Below are 21,451 nucleotides of genomic sequence, written 5' to 3'. Positions count from 1 at the left end.
ACATTTAATTTGATGGGACACTCTGATATTTGAAATAAAATGTTGATGTTATGGATTTTTAAAACAATTATCATTGTCATTTCATATTTTATGGGAATGTTTTGGTTAATTAAAAATGAAAATTTTATTTGAAAATTTGGGTCGTTACAAGTTGGTATCAGAGCCTTGGTTTGGAGGATCCGAGCATAATCTCGGATGTGTCAGGACTCAAACTAAGGAAATGGTAAAATTGTTTTCAAAAATCAAAAGTTGGAAACTCCTTAAAATGGAAAAAGAGGAGAGTGCAATGCGCATGATCGGCCAAGCTCAAGTAAGTAGTTCCCCCAATATGTTTAGCCCTGTTATGCTGATATTTGGATTATAATAGTCATTTGGATTTTCTTATGTGTATGCTTTAAAAATTGTATACAGTTAGGAGCTTATAGCCTTAGAATGATTGATTTGGCCTTATTTCTTGCTCCTTGTCTGGTTGTGGTCTTAGGGTAGAATCTATTATTTGAAAGTCTATTTGATATTGTACTGTGTATAATTTGAATGCATAAAGGCAACCTGTTATGATTGATTTGATATCTGATTTAATGGGATTGAGAAAATCTTAGGATAACCTAAGATTTGAGACATGCAGTAGCCCGTGAAATATGTTTTGATCTGGGACGAATTAGGGTTACCAGGTAGAGATTTGGGGAAGGTACAGGTAGGTGTGGAAGGTAGTATTGGGCCCATACTACTGAAAGCACAGGACCTGTACCCGAATTGATGTTAGATCTGGAAGCTCTAAGGAGAACCGGTGTAGGAGGATCCTCTCTTTGGACATCCTGATCGATATGTTTTATGGTATTGCAGTGCAGTATGGTGGTGACACGATATGGAGCTGGGGGATCTGGATCAGGACCAGGATCGGGATCCAGGTTGGGCTACGATACCGAGCCCATTGATGAGAGGTTGCGCGATCTTTTCGCGTGTCACACCCCCAAACTAGAATGGCAGAAACGTCTAAGGGCGGATGGAGTGACTTCATGGACAGTATCACAACAACTGAATACAAATGAATCATAGCATCAAAAACATTCATACATTAAGAATACAAGTTTTACATTGTTTACAGACCTTGTTTACTCAAAAGTTATATACAAATAATTAAAATGTAAAAATCATGATGTAGTGATGCTTGTCCTCGAAATGTTTTTGTAATACCTGCTCACTGGTTTCCTGAGAATACAAGCAGTTTTGAAAAGCGTCAACATTAAAGTTGGTAAGTTCATAAGCGTTTTTGTATGAATAAAATATATAATGTTTCTTTGTAAATGATAGCGTAAAGTTTTCCAAAAAATCCAATATTTTCTTAAGTTTAAAATGTAGTCTTAAAACCCTAAGTCCAAATATGTAAGAACTGACATATTGTAAAGTAGTATCATATAGCTTTACATATGTTATAAAACCGAATGAAGATGCATTAGCCCCGTAAACCAATGATTGTTAATACCTTATGTGATTTATTATAACCATACTTAATATGACAAGTGGCATGTACGACGTCCTTCAGGCGTCGGAGCTGGTAGACATTTGTCACCCTAGACTTCTGGTCGAACTATAGTGAACAACTTAGGTACGAGGTTGTCAATCCCGTAAAGATCTATACATAACGCGCTCGCTTTCCCTCCAGGAGATTCTAGTTATGATGCAGGACTTAAGGTGTGGTTTAAGTAAAGTACGTGAAGAAAGTGTCTTACAAACTGTACCAACGTTTTATGTGTAATGTACTGTAATACTTTTTGTATGTGAAAACATCTAGTTTATAGAGTGACATAATTATAATTCTATATAATTATTTGTATTAAGCTAGAAAAGCTAGTGTCTATAAACCACAAACTATACCCATTATAGTTTAACTGAAAAAGTTGTAGATTCAGAGAAAAGTAAACCCATTTATACATTTTGTTATACCAAAAATAATGGATTTAAAAAGTCTATAACTTGGTTTAACCCAAAAGAACATTGTCATAGAGTAGTTATAAAAACTCATTCTTGATAGAAAAACTTATTTTATCATAAAAGTCATTATTTTTCCCATATGTTCATGTAATATAATTTAAACTTGTTTTTGTATAGTTATATGCCATAACTACTCCATATCATGCATGGAAGTTTAGAAATAACTAATAAATCACATAGCATTCACATATACAACATATAGATGAACACATATCATAACATTTTGTTATAACATAGTTTGGGTTGTATCCCCCCCCCCAAAAAAAAAATTTGAGAAATCTCAAAAATAGTGGGATATGAACTCACCTTGAGTGGTTTGTTGGTTTATTTTGAAGAGGTGTTGAAAAGTTTTCAAGCCTAGGTACTCGAATGGAGTAGATGAACTTCCTTGAGAGTAATATTATCCTAAAGGTTTAACACATTTTTAATGTGTGTAAATAGGATGAAATAGACATGGAAATGTATTAAAACACTAGGAATCTCGAAATTACTTACCAAATTTAAGAACCTACTTGAAGGATTTTTGAACTTGGAAGATCATTGGTGTGTTTTCTTGAGAGATTTTTGGAGTAAAATTGGAGGAAATAGAAGTGGTGGGGGTTTATGGCTGTTTACGCCATTTTAAGAGAGGAAGGGTTGGATTTGATAATTGCCTAGTTACCTATTAGACTTTGCATGGGTTACTGATGGCTGTTATTCTTGCATGGGAAAAGAGGATAGTCATCAAGTCACCAAGTCAACACCCTTCTTGTCTTTATTATCACCAAAGTCACTTTATGATTTAAAGATATTTTACTATGCAAATGTGTTTTAAACCTTTAAATTGGTATAAAATAAGAGTTTAGATGGTCTAAGTTATGAAAAATGTGAGTTTGATGGAATTCCTGACATCAAAATTCCTCAGAATGAAGAAAAGGTCTGAAATGGCCAAAATCCGGAGTGGAGCTCGGAATCGGGAGGGGTTCCAGAGTCATTTAGCTAGTTCCGGAGTTAGAAGGGAAAGTTACGGATTCATTCAGTCAGTTACAGAGTCAGCGGGTCCGGTGTGGGTCGGCCTTCCGCGATGCCAAGCTTATCGAGGCTGCGAGCTAGTCCAGTGCATGTGAGATCTTCCAGAGCGAGACTGTCTGATGCGACATGTTCTGGAGTCCACATTCCGGAGTGAGAGTTCCGAAGCAAGCTAGAGGCTCCAAGATCAAAACTTCCGGACTCAATCCAAGGTTCCGGAGTGGAGGAAAATTCCAAGGTCATGAGGTTCCGAGGTAAGAAGTGTGATTTCTCTTTTTTTATATATCATTAAAAGAGGTTTGGGAGAGACTTGAGATAAAGAGAGATTTAAAACTGAGAGAGTTTAGAGAGATATACTTTGTAATATAATTGCATCAAGGTTACATAGATATACATTGAGGGTACACTTATACACAAGACCCCTTAGACTTGGTTTGACCCAGAATTTTCTAGTTGTTACATCATCCCCCCGTTAGAGGGAATTGAGGCCCAAAATTAATTTAGAGTAGGCACTCATGAACTTGGGAAGAGATGTGGGTACTTTTGTTTCATTTGATCTTCACTTTCCCAAGTGAATTCGGGCCTTCGTTTAGCGCTCCATCGGACCTTCACGATGGGGATGCGACTTTGTTTTGTTCGTTTAGCCTCCCTATCCATTATTTCTACGGGTTCCTCGACGAAATGAAGGTTCTCATTTACCTCAATCTCATCAAGCGGGACAACGAGAGTTTCATCAGACATGCATTTCTTCAAATTGGACACATGGAAAGTAGGATGTATGTTGTTATGTTCTTGTGGTAATCGAAGTCTATAAGCCACTGGACCAATCCTGGCAAGGATCTCGAATGGTCCAATGTACCTCGGATTCAATTTCCATGCTTCCCAAAGTGTACCATCTTTTTCCAGGGCGAGACCTTTAACATCACGCGGTCGTCAACTTGGAATTCCAAGGGTTTCCGTCGTTTATCCGCGTAGCTCTTTTGTCGGTCCCTGGATGCCTTTACTCGTTCCTTAATTTGGACGATCATCTCGGTTGTCTCTCTACCAATGCACAGGGACAAGGTTTGAAAACTCAAACCTTGAGTTAATCTTTAAGATCAATGTCTGCTCTTAATGTTAGGTTCCAATCGAATATGGTAATACTAGTTAAGACTTGAAGGTAAATATTACACAAACTGTTCAAGTAATAAATGAAGAAAACTTAGAGTATAATCGATGAAAATATATTTAAGGAACAACAAGAATGTTATGAATGAACTTGACTTAAAGAAGAGTGAAAGTGATGCAAAGAGAATATTTGCTATTCTTGGATTATAACTTTGAATTGTTCACTGTGTTTTGAAATGGTAAAACATTCACTCCTTATATAGCGGAGGAAGAACATAGTACAAACTAAAGAAAATTCTTAGGACTGGATAATAATCAGTGTTTGACAAACTGATATCTAAAAGATAAAAAAAAAGCAAGTCCTATGAATTGTTACATCAACAATAAGACAAAACACATTAATGGCATAAGTAGACTTCTGATCTCGGAATTGCTTGATCTCGAATTGATCTTCATCTTAGAACTTCATCTCATCTCTGACTCAGCTGACATCAGAACTTGATTGCTTTGGATTACTAGAGATTCACTTTTCATGAATCAACAAGGTGTTCGGGTCATGCTTCAAACCCCAAAGCCTTAATCAGACAAGAGTAGTCAGAGAGGCTCTAACACCACCGTCGACCTGGGTCTATCCACATACCCGCCATGCATCACTATTAATGTGCAACAAAACCCGAATATCCTTTCTTGTGAAATCCATTAGAATAACGATTCTCCCCCACTTGGGTTCGACTGCACCCTTTCAATCCTCAAGATTTGATGGATTTCCATTCCATCTCACAACCTTATAATTCAAAATTCCGGCAACCAAAGCTTACAAGAAATAGCATTCCATTACTAGCTAATATTAGTGATCACAGACATTCCAAAACCAGATGAATAATTTCTGAAATCTCAACGAGCTCAATAATGTCAAGTGCTTCCAATGATACGACTCTAAATACTTAAGCCGCTTCAGATCGCGACATAGAACTATAACCTTTAATCGGAACAGAAAAATCATCAATTCAATAACTCCCATGTCGAAGGATCGAGATATTTAAATTTCGACAAGAGATACCATTCAATTTCCGTTGACAATCTCAATGAATAAAATAACCCAATCGAATGATACTTCCCATCACTTAAGAGTAATGCCTTACCACCACTCAATCCCTACTAATGGTAGTACTCGACATCCTGAGCTTTACAACAGCTAGTCTTCCTTGACCGGCCAAGCCTATCACTTGTACATTCCAATACCGGGTGATCATTCCCAATACCTCAAAGAATCTCAAAATCCTTAAGCACTTTCTGCTGAATCCACCACAAATCCTTGGCGACTGATCGGTAGATGAGGAACAACTTCTCAATATCGAACAAGTATCTAACATGTTTGATCACTTACTTGCACCTAGAGCGATCCTCATACAACCTGCAACTGACCTCGCTTCAAAGGTGTGAACTTGAGGACCACCGATCTTACACCCATGACTGATCCAATCTCAAACTACCTTGAAACTATGAACACCATTACACATCATGCATTCAAACTCGATATGCCTACCTTACGGTCTCCTTGAATTCCGACAAATACGACTAAAGATCTGACTTGCTGCTGGTCTTCCATGCGGAATGCTCACGCATCTTCTAAACACGGCCCACGGTATGCAAAATGGCATATGAAAATTCTCCTTAATGATTATTTAGTCAATCATGGAGGATCCCTAAGCCTTAGATATGGTTATTGGAAGCTTCCCAATGTCACAACTTCAAACCTAGAAAGAGCGATCCATATGCTTTTGATATATGAAGTGCCCAGGAATTATTGTTTCATAATAATAATAATAATAATAATAATAATAATAATTGTTTCATATTAAAATATTAGACCTCGTGGAATTATTGTTTGATAATAATAATAATAATAATAATAATAATAATAATAATAATAATAAAATGTGATTCATAAGTGTATGAATTATTATAAGTTTAGTACTTATGTTGTGTAATTATTAAATGATTTAGTTTGTGTGAGATTTATTTATTTAGTTTGTGTGAGATATATATGTTTTAGAAAGTATTTATAAAATATAAAAACTACTTTTATAAAATAAAAGACTTGGAGTGTTAAACAGAAGAGAGAATGAGTGTTTGACTAACTCTTCCTTCTCTAACTCATGATTTCGTGTAATCACTCCCAACACCACATTTATGTATGGTCGATGCATGTAAAAACATTTGTGTTAGTTATGATTGAGTTTTGCATGTGTGGGGTGATTAAAAGGAGTGAAAGCCTTTCATTTCTACTAATGCTCTAGCAAATGAATGAAAATTATCTCTCAAAAACTCTCCCCCTTCTCTTTCTAAGTTATTAGTTGATAAAAGAAGAGAATACACACTCTCTTGAATACCAAAAATTCGTTCTTGGTGGTTCAAGCTCAAAAGGTTGTACTATCAAGAGTTTGGAGCTTGTAGGTGGACTTTCTCTAGAGTGATTCTACTTTGGGTTCTTGCCATCATCATCATCATTTAACCTCCTGTGAGGACCAAAGGAAAACAAAGGATGTTCATCGTATCCTTCTATGGTTGTTGATTTAAATCTTTCATGCTAATGTAATGTGATCCTTTGTCGAATTTCAAGATGTTCACGTTTTATTCTAATCTATTCCGTTGTAGAATAAAAATTTATATGTTTCGAAAATTGATCTTGAACACCATGTTTCCATAAAAAAAAAAGTAAAAGAATATTTAGGATGATTGAGTAAGTTATAATTTTTCGTAGTTTCGATGCGACACGGTACATCAGTGTGTCACATAAAAATCAAAATAAATGTTGGTTGATTGTTAGCCAAATTAATCTAAATGAAAGTCTGATTTCTTGAAATACATACGTGTCGATAAAGAGAGTGTCGAGCACAGAGTTCATATGAAGAAGTTATGAAATTTGCATGGTTTTTTACAGTTTAATCTTCATGGACTGTTCAATTTAAAATAAGATGAGAATTAGCCGAAGAAGTATGAATGAAAGTTGTAGTACTCATCGACATCTATGCTTGGATATAAAGAACGTAGATAATGGAGCTCGTAGGCTAAAATTATGATTTTTTGATTACAAAACATTACCCGTTAAGAGATGACGTCGCACTACCAGAAGGTACCATGTGTCCTTATCGGACAACTCACTTCATCAGCCAACAAGCCAACGTTGCATCACTCCCCTTCCTTTATGTTTCACGATGATAGTGAAGGTCATGTTGCCCAACTTACCGAAGCGACGCGCCTCATACAAGGGCACGATGCACCTCCCTTGAAACCAACCTATAAATAGCAGCTCAATTGTACTTCCTTTATCACTTGAAAATCATTTGCTCCTCTCTTAAATTCTTATTTGCTTTAAGTTTTAGCCACTTTGGCAAAACTATGAGACATCAGAGAGCCTAGAAAATAGAAGCTTTCGGGCTGAAGTCCTGCCTGCGAACTTTCCAGACTTTGTTAAAAAAAGTCTGTAATTTAAGCTACACTTTCTTTTGCTTTAAGTGTAACTTATATTTATAATAATAGTCATTATTATGGACCTATAAATAATATTTATTAATGATTCTAGTCATTATATTGACTGATATACTCATGGGAGTCATGTCTGGGCTAGATTTAGTAAGGTGTTTAAAATGGATTTTCCAAATAGTATATTATATATATATATATATATATATATATATACACATATTTACCAAAAAGATCCTACCTCCAATATGATCTTACATGGTTATTCTTTATCAGCTATATCTTGATGTATTCATTGGGATTATTGAGGAATCTAAAATACCGTTATTATAGTTGCGAAAAGAACTATAAAACAAAGACTTACATTTAGTGATGTCTGACTGATATACTCATGGGAGTGATGTCTAGGCTATAACATCATTGGTAAGTATTAAAACTTTTCAATTACAAGCTTCTAATTAATTATTTATGCATGTCATAGGAAGTTTAAATATATAAATAACTTCTTTCACGTGTTTTATATATAAATAGGAAATTCAAAAGTATGTGACGGATATAAATACCCCGGAATAACAACAAAACACGTCTCCAAGTTCAGTGTCTCAATCACAACAGAATATGTCTCCAATAGTAACACCAAAAGTATGTATATCCATCAAAATGTTCACATATTATTTACTTTGATTTCTTTCTGATGCATACATGCCAATATTGGTTATTTGATAGGAAATGAGGTGTAAATTATGGCACAACTATAGAACACAAATGATTGTTATTGGTAAAGTATACATCACATATGGGAAGCAAATGCTTCATCACAAACCAATCCCAAAAACATGTTGTAAAGTGTCAATTCAAGAATCATTGGTGGATGCAGCATGCATACTCGACATAGGAAATAACGGTTTCAAAACCGTTAAGGATGTAGTAGGTTGTTTTGTGGCATGCCCAAAGGGCCAGGTCGTTTTAATTGATCAATAAAACCGTTAAGGATGCAGTAGGTACACATATGTATATGTTTTATCAACCTACATCTATATAATAATCCTTCACGATTTATTTAATGTTTGATACATTGGTTTTTAATTTCTTACAAGTAACACCAGCATCTACCATACCAAAGGATGGTGAAAAAATAAATGCACCTAAATTACTAGCTAGACGCAAATTTGTTTGGTGCTAAAATGAGTCATACCCAATAAGAATATTCCAAAGAATTTACAGTTGTGATTATTAAAATTTATATAGATCTTTTTGATATGTTACTTTTGGATTTTATTTAATTTGTACTTAATTAGAATTTTAATTTTGAATGAATTAATTACATAAATTATTCCAATTTTGCTGGGTTTGTTAGAAGTTCATTATACTAACACTAGGCCTTTGATATTTGGACTTTTGAGTGAACATTTTCCGTTTGTAGGTAGCAATGTATAAAAGTTATTGTGGAATTGACAAAAGTATTGATTTTTTATACTCTTTATGTTTTAATGGCGTTGAAATGTTGTTACATATGGGTTAATAGTACAAAAGTATTAGATGCATTTAAGTTTTTCCTTAATTTTCTTGTAGTTACAAAAAAATGTTGTTTTGCTGTATATGAACATCATAAAGAGTTAGGGTTCTCTCTTTGTATTTATTTGTAGAATGTTTGTTTTTAACTAGAGTTTCTGTTTTTTGCATATGATCAGATTTCGTTATAAAATGTTGTTGTTATACTGATATTTCTCACTTTATGATGGGTTTGAACTCAGAAAGGTACTTGACATGAGTTCATTGTTGAGTCAACAGTTTGGATGAGCAACCAAGATGGAAGTTATCGAAGATTGGTTGTTAAGTAGTTTTGATCACCAAACAAGAAGGAATTATGAGCTTTTTTCATGTTTTTTCTTCTATGGTCAAGTTTTGTTAAATCCTTGCAAAGATTTTAATAAATATTTTAGGAAAAAATTTAAAGAATCAGGCAAAGATCACTGAACCGCATTTGGTGAATTTGTATGATTATAGATTCTTTAACAGAAGTCTAAGGGGGTGTTTGGTTCATGCAATGTTTTGAAAAGAAAGTGAAATTCATCAAAAAAGATTGGATTTCAATCTATTCGGAGTTTAAGAAAATTAAAGTAATGTGACATGTTTGGTTAAAAAATAACAAAAGGCTTTTAATACATATTTCATCATGTGATAACCATTACTTGATCATTGATCCATATCATTTTTTTTCATTTGTCTAAAGAGTAAATAGTCGATTGCAGAAGAGGAGATGAAGTACAACATTCGGTTAGAAACATGAAAAGGGAGCCGGTTGAGTGAAAGATTTTGAAAGAGATAACAAAAAACTTAAATAAATCTAGATTTTATAATGGTATTTTAGTATTTTATAAATAAAGAAGTAATGTAATTCAATTCCCCTATTTGTTGGATGGTAAGTTAATTTAACTTGGTGGTAGTTTTTTTTAGAAATTTTAAGCTAATTCAATTCCTGAATAATTTTGAACCGAGCATAACTTTTAATGGAATACAATTCCAATTCTTATGAATTCAAGCAAACTTCACCCGAGTGTTTTGTTTTAGAAATTTATATGACATATTAACTTGTTTAACATGTACTGTACAAACATTGGCCAATGGGAATTATAACTTTTTTTTCGTCCGGGGCATAAGAAACCTTTGGACCGGCCATAACTCGTTTACTAGCAATTAAACAATATCAATATCTGATATTTAACGTAGTCATTCGGGAGCAATACTGTGGTCCGTCTCTTGGTAGTGCTTCTTGACCTAGTGTTTACTTATTTTGCAGTGTAACTTCCTTCGTAACATCGTCAAACGGACCATCTAGTGTATCGATCCTCAGTTTGAGAAGCTACCTAGCATCAGTTTATATATATTATATATATATATATATATATATATATATATATATATAACGAAATTTCGCAAAAAGAAGAACTTCTACTGTGCGGAGTCAGTAATAATAATAGTGTAAATCGTAAGGATAGTTGTGTCATGAATAAGCTAATAAAAATGAGTACTAACTTATCCTAGAAAAATTGTTTACATGCAATCTAAATAAATATAAAGATATATAGAAGACTATAAACGACTAAATAGACAAACTCTGCCATACTAAGCGTGGGACGTTAAACAACGAACAATAAATGAAAGCTTAAAGCCTAATATATTTATATTTTAGGATAAATTTTGTCAAAACTTGAATGGATTGTATCAACTTCAGAATCATCATTTTTTTTTTCCTTTTCTATCATATAAGAAAATTTATACAATTTAATAACAAATTCAATTTTCTAAATTGACTACAGCACCTACTGGCTACTCGCACTGGTATGACTTATCCAACATTTTTTTTAATATGCAGATCATCTGTTTTATAAAAGAATTTATTTATATAATAGCATAAAACGATATATATTTTATATAAGGTTTAAATCAACTATAAAAAACACAATTGAAAATCCAGACAACGATTAACCACATATATTTCTTTCTTTCTTTCCACCACGTCTCACTCAATGGATCAATGAGTCAATGGCAGAGTTTAACGTCCCACTGAAAAATTATTACTCTCTCTCTCTCTCTCTCTCTCTCTCTCTCTCTCTCTCTCTCTCTCTCTCTCTCTCTCTCTCTCTCTCTCTCTCTCTCTCTCTCTCTCTCTCTCTCTCTCTCTCTCTCTCTCTCTCTCTCTCTCTCTCTCTCTCTCTCTCTCTCTCTCTCTCTCTCTCTCTCTCTCTCTCTCTCTCTCTCTCTCTCTCTCTCTCTCTCTCTCTCTCTCTCTCTCTCTCTCTCTCTCTCTCTCTCTCTCTCTCTCTCTCTCTCTCTCTCTCTCTCTCTCTCTCTCTCTCTCTCTCTCTTATTTATATTTATATATAAATAAAACAATGGCATTAAGAAACGAAAAAGAAAACTCGTGCCCTCTCTCTCTAGTATTTATATTTATATTTATACAAATTATAACGTTATAATTTGTATTAATTTTATTTTAAATTTTTATTGCATTGTAATTAATTTATTGTAATTAAAGTGAAAATTTTAAAATTTGAAATAAATAATTAATAGGTTGACAAGTAGCATGTATTAATTAAGAGGTTTAATAGGGTGATACATAAAAAAAGAATAAAATATATATTAATTAGAAGACCTAATATGATAACACATTTTTATTAGAATAGGGATATAAATAAAGCGATGGCATTAAGAAACGAAAAAGAAAACTCGTGCCGGGATATATGAGATAAAGTCAACTGACACGTGAAGCTGAAAGGCACTTTGAGTAGAATATTTGATGATAAAAAAGACCGAACTGAGTCATTCATTTTGTTGGGACTGAATTTGCACCACATATATGCTTTTGTATTAATTGTCGTTTTATATACTTTTGTATTAATTGTCGTTTTATTAATAATTCATTCCTTCTTAATATTTTCAATGTCATCGATTATACCAGTTGACAATGGTAATTTGTGAAAAAATTAATAAGTTAAATGGTCAAATTTTTATTAAAACAAATTGCATAAATGTGAACAAATCGAACACTTAATTACCCTGATAAATTATTTTCCCCACTTTTAGTAGCAATTTTATTTTTTTATATTTTGTTTGTATTATTTTTTTTTTTCAAATGTTATTTTTAAAATATCCATAATTTCTCAAATAATAATTAAATATTGATTAATTTTAAACTTTACTTCTAAATTAATAAATATGTTTTTGTTTTGTGAAATATTATATATAGCCTCTTATATTTTTTTACTTATTTTTTTAAACATATACAATATTTTTAAAGTAAATAGTATCTAATAATAAAATTAAATAAATTAAATATGTAACAATAAGTAAGGAGGATCTTTTAAAAAAATTAAAAATAAAATATTACTTAGCAAATCAAAAACAAAAAAATCTATATAATGTAAATATTTTAAAATTATTCCAACTTTTTAATATTTTTTAATTATATGTTTATAAACTTTTAATTTTCTAATACAACGTTTTAAACTATCATTTTAACGAAATTATTGTAAAATGTTATATGGAAATATTAAATTGTCATAGAAAATATGTGAAACACTTGAAAAATGTTGTAAAATTATATGAAAGTATAAAAAGAAGTGTGTGTGTGTATATATATATATATATATATATATATATATATATATATATATATATATATAGACACACACTATATTATTAAGGATATTGTCCATTTCTTGAAAATTAAGAGGTACAATACCTATTACCTCATGTACAACAATACTAAACTTATAATCACATAGTATAGCTATACATGGTATTAGGTATTAGATGGTACCCTAATCTTCCCTCTACACACAACAACGGCCATCACAAAATAGAAACCTTATTCTTTCCGTCTCCTTCCAAAACACACAATACTACTCATCAAATCAAAGCCACCTGAGACGGACCCTAAAACTTCAATCAAGATTATGGGTTCTTGCAATGGATTAGTATGTTTAATCGATGGCACACGTGACATAATCATCTACAACCCATCAACCCGAAGACATTTCAAGCCATTTCAATCACCTTAACAAGTTCCTCATTGCTCAAACCGGATCGAATTCGTGTATGGATTTGGGTGTGCATAAAAAAACCCTAATCGACCGAGTATATGGTGGCGAGAGTCCACCACTACCTCCTTTGCGCAAATACCTGATTCACGTCATCTGCCAAGCTTCCGCCTATGTCGTCGGCAGCGACTCCGTCGGAATCTCCGCTCCACTCTGTAACTCCGCCGGAATCTCTGTCGGTAGCGACTACGAACCATTCAGGTACGTAAAAATCGATCACATAGGTATTACAAATAAGCAAATGTTTGTAGAAAACTGTTATACCCAAATCAACTTTTCATGTATTAAATCTATTGGTTCGGATGATGGTCAGATTTGAGTTTTAGAAAGTATTAAAACCAGCAAACTTAAAATTGGTCCAAATTGCTTCTGCAATCTTATGTGATTTTGTGGAGAGTATGACAAGCGGGAAGTGACAAGGTTAGAGATTATAAGTCGAGGTAGACATCGAGGATTAAAGAAAAAATCAAAGGTTGGAGAGGGAAATGAAAATGACAGAGGTAGAAAGTTAGAGCTTGGAGTGGAAAATTGGAGTCGGAGACGATGAATACGACGGAGTTGTGCGAGGATTCACCTCCGATAATTAACCACTCTTATTTATTCTTGAAGTATCTTCCTATAGTTTTCCCAAAATACTCAATCATAAAGCATATTTACAAACATTAATGGAGAAACTGTATACCATTTCTTTTTTTACCTAAAACACAAAATTTCTTGTTTACATGAGTATTTTGATATATATATATATATATATATATATATATATATATATATATATATAGAAAGTGAGAGAGTAGATTAGTTAGATTTTTTCGTTAGTTAAGATGGGGTGATCGAAGATTCTTGTAATGGGGATTTTGTGCATCACTACCCTCATAATTCTTGAATTCAAACTGTTTTTTTTTTTTTGTACTTAACAAGTTGTAGTAACAAAAATAATGATTTTCTGGGGTTGATTGTGGTAAGGTTTCCAACTTTACCTAATATTTGTTCTTACATGTATTTTTTCCTGCTTTCTTTGATTATTTTCAGTCAAAGAAACAATGGAAGGCTAATGGAGAGGTTAGACTTTCTTTTATATTTCAAAGTGTTCTTGATTATGACATATATAACCATTGTAATTTGCTTTTACTTGATACAAACGATCGATTGACAATGGCTTGAACATGTTAGTGAACAAGCCTGGCAAACAGCTCTTTTGTGATGGAATTATAGAGTGAAATCATCTAAATTGTAAAATCCTTGCTGCAACTATTTCCTCTAATGTAACATTTGATATTGAGTCATCACTCACTTACTGCAACTCATATATCTATGGTCTATACACGTATAAATATTACATATATGATATGATATATCCAAAGTTTGTCAATTTACTGATTTGCCCTTGGCTGAAAAAAATACAGGATGGATTCAACCGCATGACTTCAAACGAAGCTCCTACTTCTCCAATTGTGGAACAACGCCCATCTACTTACATGGATTATCAATGAATGAATATCAGAAACCAAGTCGAAAGAAAATGGGCTCTTGGACTTCAGGTTAAGTTTCTTGAAATAATTAAAAATTTTAAACATTTTTTTTCTTATTGTTTTTTATTTTTCTTTTTGATTTTTTTTATTAAATTTGCAGATGAAATTAGTTTATTAAAAATATCTTGCAACAAGAAGTTTTACAGGTAAGCACCTAACTTCTTGGTGTTCTTTAATCAGTTAAGGTTGCAGTAAAAAGACAGTTTTCACAAAAAAAGCTTTAACATCGAATCAGATTTACAGGTAAGCTTTTTTACTTCAATTGTTTTTAGGGGAAATTGTCAAAATCACTATTGTGTGAAAAGTTTTTAGTTTATGTTTTTAACCACTAGAAAAGTATTTATCTTATTTAACCACTAAGACTTTGATTTAGAATTTTTTTTCAATTTAACCACCAACAAATTTTTTTTTATATTTTTTACAATTTAAGCACAACATCTTTTGACCATTGTTAAAAGAATAAACAACCTTAATCAGATTTGAAGAATCCTTAGTAATCGTAGCACATACAACATTATGCTTGATCTTGCCAAGTTAATTGGAAAATGAAAGATACCCATGAAGGTCGGATTAGTAAAAGTCTAAAATAGAGTAAAACAAGAGGGGTGTTTTTGACTTTTTGTCAAAATATATAATTTTTATAAAACATTTTACAGGTGCTTAAAGTAAAAAATGTCCTTCTCATGAAAACCATCCTTAAAAAGTTTGTCATGTATTCTATAAAATGGGAAAAAAATTGTTTACTCATATATCTATGGTCTATACACGTATAAATATTACATATATGACATGATATATCCAAAGTTTGTCAATTTACCGATTTGCCCTTGGCTGAAAAAAATACAAGATGGCTTCAACCGCATGACTTCAAACGAATCTCCTACTTCTCCAATTATGGAACAACGCTCACCTGCTTACATGGATTATCAAGGAATGAATATCAGAAACCAAGTCGAATGAAAATGGGCTCTTGGATTTCAGGTTAAGTTTCTTGAAATAATTAAATAAATTAAACATTTTTTTCTTATTGTTTTTTATTTTTCTTTTTACAGTCTCGAGCACGTCCTCAAGAGATAATGACAGTAAGAGTTGAACGTGTGTTGGAAAAAATAGGTCATTACAATATGAAATGTAGGTGGGTCACAGGTGTGCCAAACGCATGGTGAATGATTCTATGCAAAGTAGTCATAATTATTTTGGAGATGAGTTGACTATTGTTGAAAACGATGGTGCGTTGACTTCCCATAATGTGGTCAAATTTGAAGTCCTGGTAATATCTTTATTTTTACTTCAGTCGTTATCGAGTTATTTTTTTGCATTAAGAATTTTTTTTTTTTTTGGTATGATGGAATCGGAAGAATGGAATGGAATTGAGCATTCCCAAAGGCATTTGAATTCTGATTCCTTCCATTTAGCTAATTTTCATTCCATCATAGATTGGAATGAAGATTGTAATATAATGCTTTTTTATTTAAGTTTTTTTTTAGAATTTCGTAATATTTAATTAAATAATAAGTTTCTTTTCTAAAAATAACTAGAAGGAATTAATTTTATTATTATCTTATTTGGAATTTAATGAGCTTTTATTATGATTATGTTTTTTGTTTTGTAAACAATAAACTATATAGCAATAATTAAATTACATCTAGAATAGTATTACTATTAAAAGTTAAAACCATATATTGTATTTATATATAATATAATAAAATCATATGTAAAGTTCATTCCATTGCTTCACATCTCTTTTTTATATACTACAAAATAAAGTCAGAAGACTAGAGAAACACTTGATCAATTGGTTAGATAAAAAACAAACTAAAACCAAAATAAAATAAAAACAAAAAAGAATTCAAAAGGTAAATAAAATGCAAACTCTAAAAATCGGGTTGTCCGAGAAGCGCTTCTTTTTGATGAGTCATGAGTAAGACTCCTTCCCACTCTACGTTGTTGTGGTTGAGAGTGGGATCTCCCTTTTCTCCTTTTGTTCCTTCCATTTTCGCTTGTAAGCTTGAACCCTTCTCTTGTGTGCCTTCTTCGAATTCTCCTTCTTCTTCTTCTCATCACTTTCCTCATGCTTGCGCTTCACCCCTTCTCTTTCTTCTTTGATTTTTTTTACCTTCTTGTCATCTCCCTTAGGACCTTCCTTGTCTACCTCCAGCTTGACAAAATTTGGCTCCTTCAAATCTCCACACATTTCATCATCAATTACTTCTACTTCTTCATACAAGTCCTCTTTTATTTCATCAACATCTTCTTCCTCTTGAACCTTAGCTGTAGTAAACGCAAGCACCTCAAACGTTATGGGAATCAATGCTCTTGGTTTCAAACGTTCGACTTTTTCACCATGGAGCTCCCCCAAACCTTTAACTCTTCTTCCATCATCTTTTTAATTGCAACAAACATATCAAGATTTTCTTCCACAACATCCATCTTCGACACTTTATCTTTTGGCTCTTCCTGATTTACTTTAGGACTCATCTCAAAGGTAATAACATCATCTTCCACACGAAGTGTGAGCTTTGAGTCATGTATGTCAACTAATTCTTCTGCCGTACTAAAAAATGGTCTTCCTAAAATAATTGGAAGTTCTTTTTCCTCTTTCATGTCGAGAACCAAAAAGTCGACTAGAAAAACAAACTTTCCTACTTTTACTAGTAAGTCTTCAATGATTCCTCATGGATATGTGGTCAAGTGATCCACCATTCGAATGGTCATCCTTGGTCTTGGAGCTTTTGTAATCCGAGCTTTTGGTAGAAAGCATATGGCATGAGATTAATTCTTGCCCCTGAATCGGCTAAAGCATTAATAGAAGTCGAATTGCCAAATTCACAAGGCAGAGTGAGTTGACCTGGATCTCCCATCTTGATTGGTAATCCTTTGATAATCACAGCTGAACACAACTCATTAAGAACTATTGTTGGGGCATTTCCAACTCCTTTCTATTACTCATTATATCTTTTGAAAACTTTGGAAGTTTTGCCATTGATTTGAGGAATGGGGGTTAAATGAGAGTGAGAGCACTTGTTAAATTTCCTTGCCTCAGGCTCCAGAGAATGTTTGATTGCTCGAGATAGAAATGGCAAATGTGGCTGAAATGAATTAAGAAGAGATAACATTTCTTCTACTTTAGACAACGACGTGGTCATATCACCACGACGTGGTGTGGCATCGGATAATACTTCATTTTTTGATCTTTTTTCCTCGGGATTCACATCTTCCAAACACGACTTGGGTTGTATTATAGCTGCTTAATAGATCATTATGGGCTCAAAATGAACCTCTTTTTCGGTGTAGATTTCCATGACATGAGGTTGTGACTTTGGTCTAGGTTTTTAGGTGGTCAATTGCCCAAGTTGAGTCTCTATATTTTTTATGGAAGCTTGATGATTTTTGACATTTGAATTAGTAGTATCATGTCTCTTTTCAGATGCTTCCATAAATCTATGACATACCGACTCAAAATCCATCTTCTTTTCGGGTGGTGGTTGCTCTTTTTGATAGAAACCTCTACTGGTTTGGCTATACTTCTCATCCTTTTGCTCCTTATACTTATAGTATGGAAACCACTCCTTCTTGGGCTTCCTCCAATCTTCATCATACTTGTCACAACTTCAGTAGAACACTTGTGCTTTCTTTTTCCCAACTTCATCCAAATAACAATCCTTAGTCAAATATGGGTCATTACAATTATCACACCCAACTCTTATGGAATGAATGGATTCATCTAATTTTGTCATTCGTCAATCCATATAATCTACTTTAGTTGTGATTGTACCTGAATTCTCATTTCCTCCATTTCCTTTTCCTTTTGTGACATCATCTCGTGGAGTATGGTACTCGTGTGAATGATTTGAAAATTATTCAATTAATTCTTTTATAGTTGTCAGTTCCTTCTTCTTCATAGGCTCTTGTGAGTAAAGAAGTTGTCGGGTAGTTACGTTGACTCCATCATAGAAGATGGAAACTTCTTGTTGAACATTCAAATCATGTTGAGGGAAACTTCTTAGCAAGACCTTGTACCTCTCCCAAGCATCATATAAGGACTCTCTTACCTCTTGTTGAAAGTTAGAAATCTTCTTTTTAAGATTTGAGATATTCTAAAGTGGACTAAATTGCTCAATGAAAGCATCACGAAGGTTTTCCCATGTAGTGAAGGATCTAGGTGCAAGAGACTTCAACCAAAACTCTGCTTCACCGATAAATGTCACCAGAAGCATCCTTATTAAAACAGATTCCATTGGTAAATTAGGATCATGAAAATAGTTGGCAATGTCTTTGACCTCATCAATGTGCTTGAAATCATCTTCATGGTATTTACCAGCGAAAGGTATGCCCTTAAGGATGGATAAAATGTGTCCCTTGAGCTCAAAACTTCTCTCGGATGGTATCTCGGGTGGAACAAGACCTGGTCCATGTTTTTCATGTATCCTCTTCTTGTAGTCTCCCTTCGTCATCCTCGTAATGTCTGCATCTATTCTTCTTCGATTTTTAACTCTAAATCATATGAACTTCCTTTGGTAGAGGATTCTGGCTCGTATCCTACATCCTTCTTGCTTGGAGTCCTCTCAAAAAGTTCGAATTTTTCGGATTTGAAAGTATTTTTCGATTCGCCCTTCTTGTCCTTCTTCTAGTGGAAAGCAGATTCTAGATCTTCTAGTGGAGGAACAATTGGAGTTTTAGATCCTTGGGTCATAAATCACTGAAACAAAGCAAAAACAAAAAAAATGCGTAAAAGGAATAAAAATCAATAAACTAATAAATTCGCTGAAGCGGGACCACGACATGGTGAAGACGGTTGCACCTCAAAGAGAAAAAATTAATTAATTGTAGAAAAGTAACTTCTTGTAGATAAGGCAATGATAATTAAAAGTTATATCCCTATTCTAATAAATGAATAGTTTTAATTTTCTTTTGCCAAGTGTCATTCTAATACAACTCCTCATTAATATTATACCATATGTTATGTAGATATATTAAGCAACTCATTTCAAAAGTCAAATTTACATTTTCTAATTATATGTTAAATTTGAAATTATAATAACTTTGAAAATTTGATATATCTCTTAATTAATAATTTATTTAAAATGATTTATTTAAAAAAATTAATTAATAATTATAAATTTTTATTATAAAAGTTTAATTAATTTTATAACCCGTGGTTCCCACGGGTTATAAATTAGTTTATAATAACTCAAAAATTGATTCACATACATAATTTCCTTATGTTTCCTTATCAAATTGTTTACATTTCTAGCAATGTTCTTGCCTCATCTAATGTAGTCATACCCTAATAATGGAAATTCAAGTAACCAGATGGTTAGAACAATTATAAAAATCGACCATACAAAGGTTATGTGTCAATTTGCATTGAGCCGCAAAACCCTATAATGGTTTGTGTATCTTGTCAGTCGAACAAGAGAAAGTGGAGAAAAAGAGAGTGAGAATAAAAATTCCACTTCCATATAGGGTTAAAATGAGCCCTTTATACTTATGCGATCCCTTGTGAATTATATGTTCACCAACGTAAGTTTATATTATGGTAATTCTTTATATATATATATATATATATATATATATATATATATATATATATATATATATATATATATATATATATATATATATATATATATATATATATATTAAAGAATGACCATTGTTAGAAACAGTAGCTAACCAGGGTACTGTTCCTTGGGTTCACTTCTCGACCATAGTAATCGCCCCATCACCATTTACTCCTTTATCTCTCGGTTATACTCAGCTATCAATGTTTTCTTCTCGATCCTTCCACCGCCTACCAAATCGAGTCTCTTACTTTCTTCTACACTTTGCTCCCTCCACCGCCAACCACTGCCTGATCCGTTCTTCCCACAGCTCCAACTTCAGGAACCCTGGATGCATGTTCATGTTTCTGCTCTAAATTGATGGTGTAGGTTGACGATTAAAATCAATATTCTTTTTTTTTTGTTAATTTCTCCGATATTTGTCGGTGACGATCGGAATAGCACGACAACGACCATGAAGAAGACGTACGATCCATCTTCGAACCCTAAATCGGTTGAAGGATTACCCATCGATTTCCCGTTTGGAGGTGAACGGAGACCACAAGCGCACCGCCTTCGACCCCCTTTGGCTTTTAATTTCGGTTTTCCTTCTTCACCTTCATTTATCTGGAATTTGTTGGGATTAATTTCAAATTTCGTCTTCTCTTTCTCTAGGTGTGGTAATAACCTGCTTTTTCGAAATCTATTGGGTAAAGTTTGCTACCGTCCCTCAATTTCTCGAAAAGGATTCATTGCGATGGTGTTTGGTATCTCGGAGTTGTAAAGTTGTTCATCGTCGATCCAAATGTTGGATGAGGCAAGAGTTGAAACGTTTTGCAATCACGAAGTGGTCACTTCTTTGTACCTCCCGCTTTTGACGGTATTCACGTCTTCAAAATCACCATTCCAAAATTCCTGAAGCTTTACCGGGAACTCAGCATGCTGGTTATATAAATAAGATGTTTATCGTATAATAATTATCTTATTATAACTATCCTTTAAACATTTTCCTAATGACAAAATGGATCCCTCTCATTTTGTTTCTAACTAAACCATTGTTTATTGATGAATAACAAACTAACCTTTTTTATGTTCTCTTTCTTTTTTATTGTATTAGTGTGTAAACCAATATGCCTATTTATTAGGAGTATGACCAATTTGTCATGCAAGTGGGAATATC

At 33.1% G+C, this 21,451-nt stretch overlaps 1 non-coding gene across 1 annotated transcript; it reads left to right on the top strand.

Annotated features, from left to right (window-relative positions):
* The first annotated feature begins 18,709 nt into the window (after nt 1-18,709).
* Nucleotides 18,710-18,816, top strand: LOC145060759 (small nucleolar RNA R71). The gene has a single exon (XR_013686943.1). It is a non-coding gene; the product is annotated as a small nucleolar RNA R71 (small nucleolar RNA).
* The last annotated feature ends 2,635 nt before the right edge of the window (nt 18,817-21,451 follow it).

The sequence above is a fragment of the Lactuca serriola genome, chromosome 6 (genome assembly GCF_051521515.1).
Source record: "Lactuca serriola cultivar US96UC23 chromosome 6, Lser_US96UC23_V15, whole genome shotgun sequence".
Taxonomy (NCBI): domain Eukaryota; kingdom Viridiplantae; phylum Streptophyta; class Magnoliopsida; order Asterales; family Asteraceae; genus Lactuca; species Lactuca serriola.
Note: the sequence above shows the minus strand (reverse complement) of the source record. Positions and strands in the feature narration are given on the sequence as shown.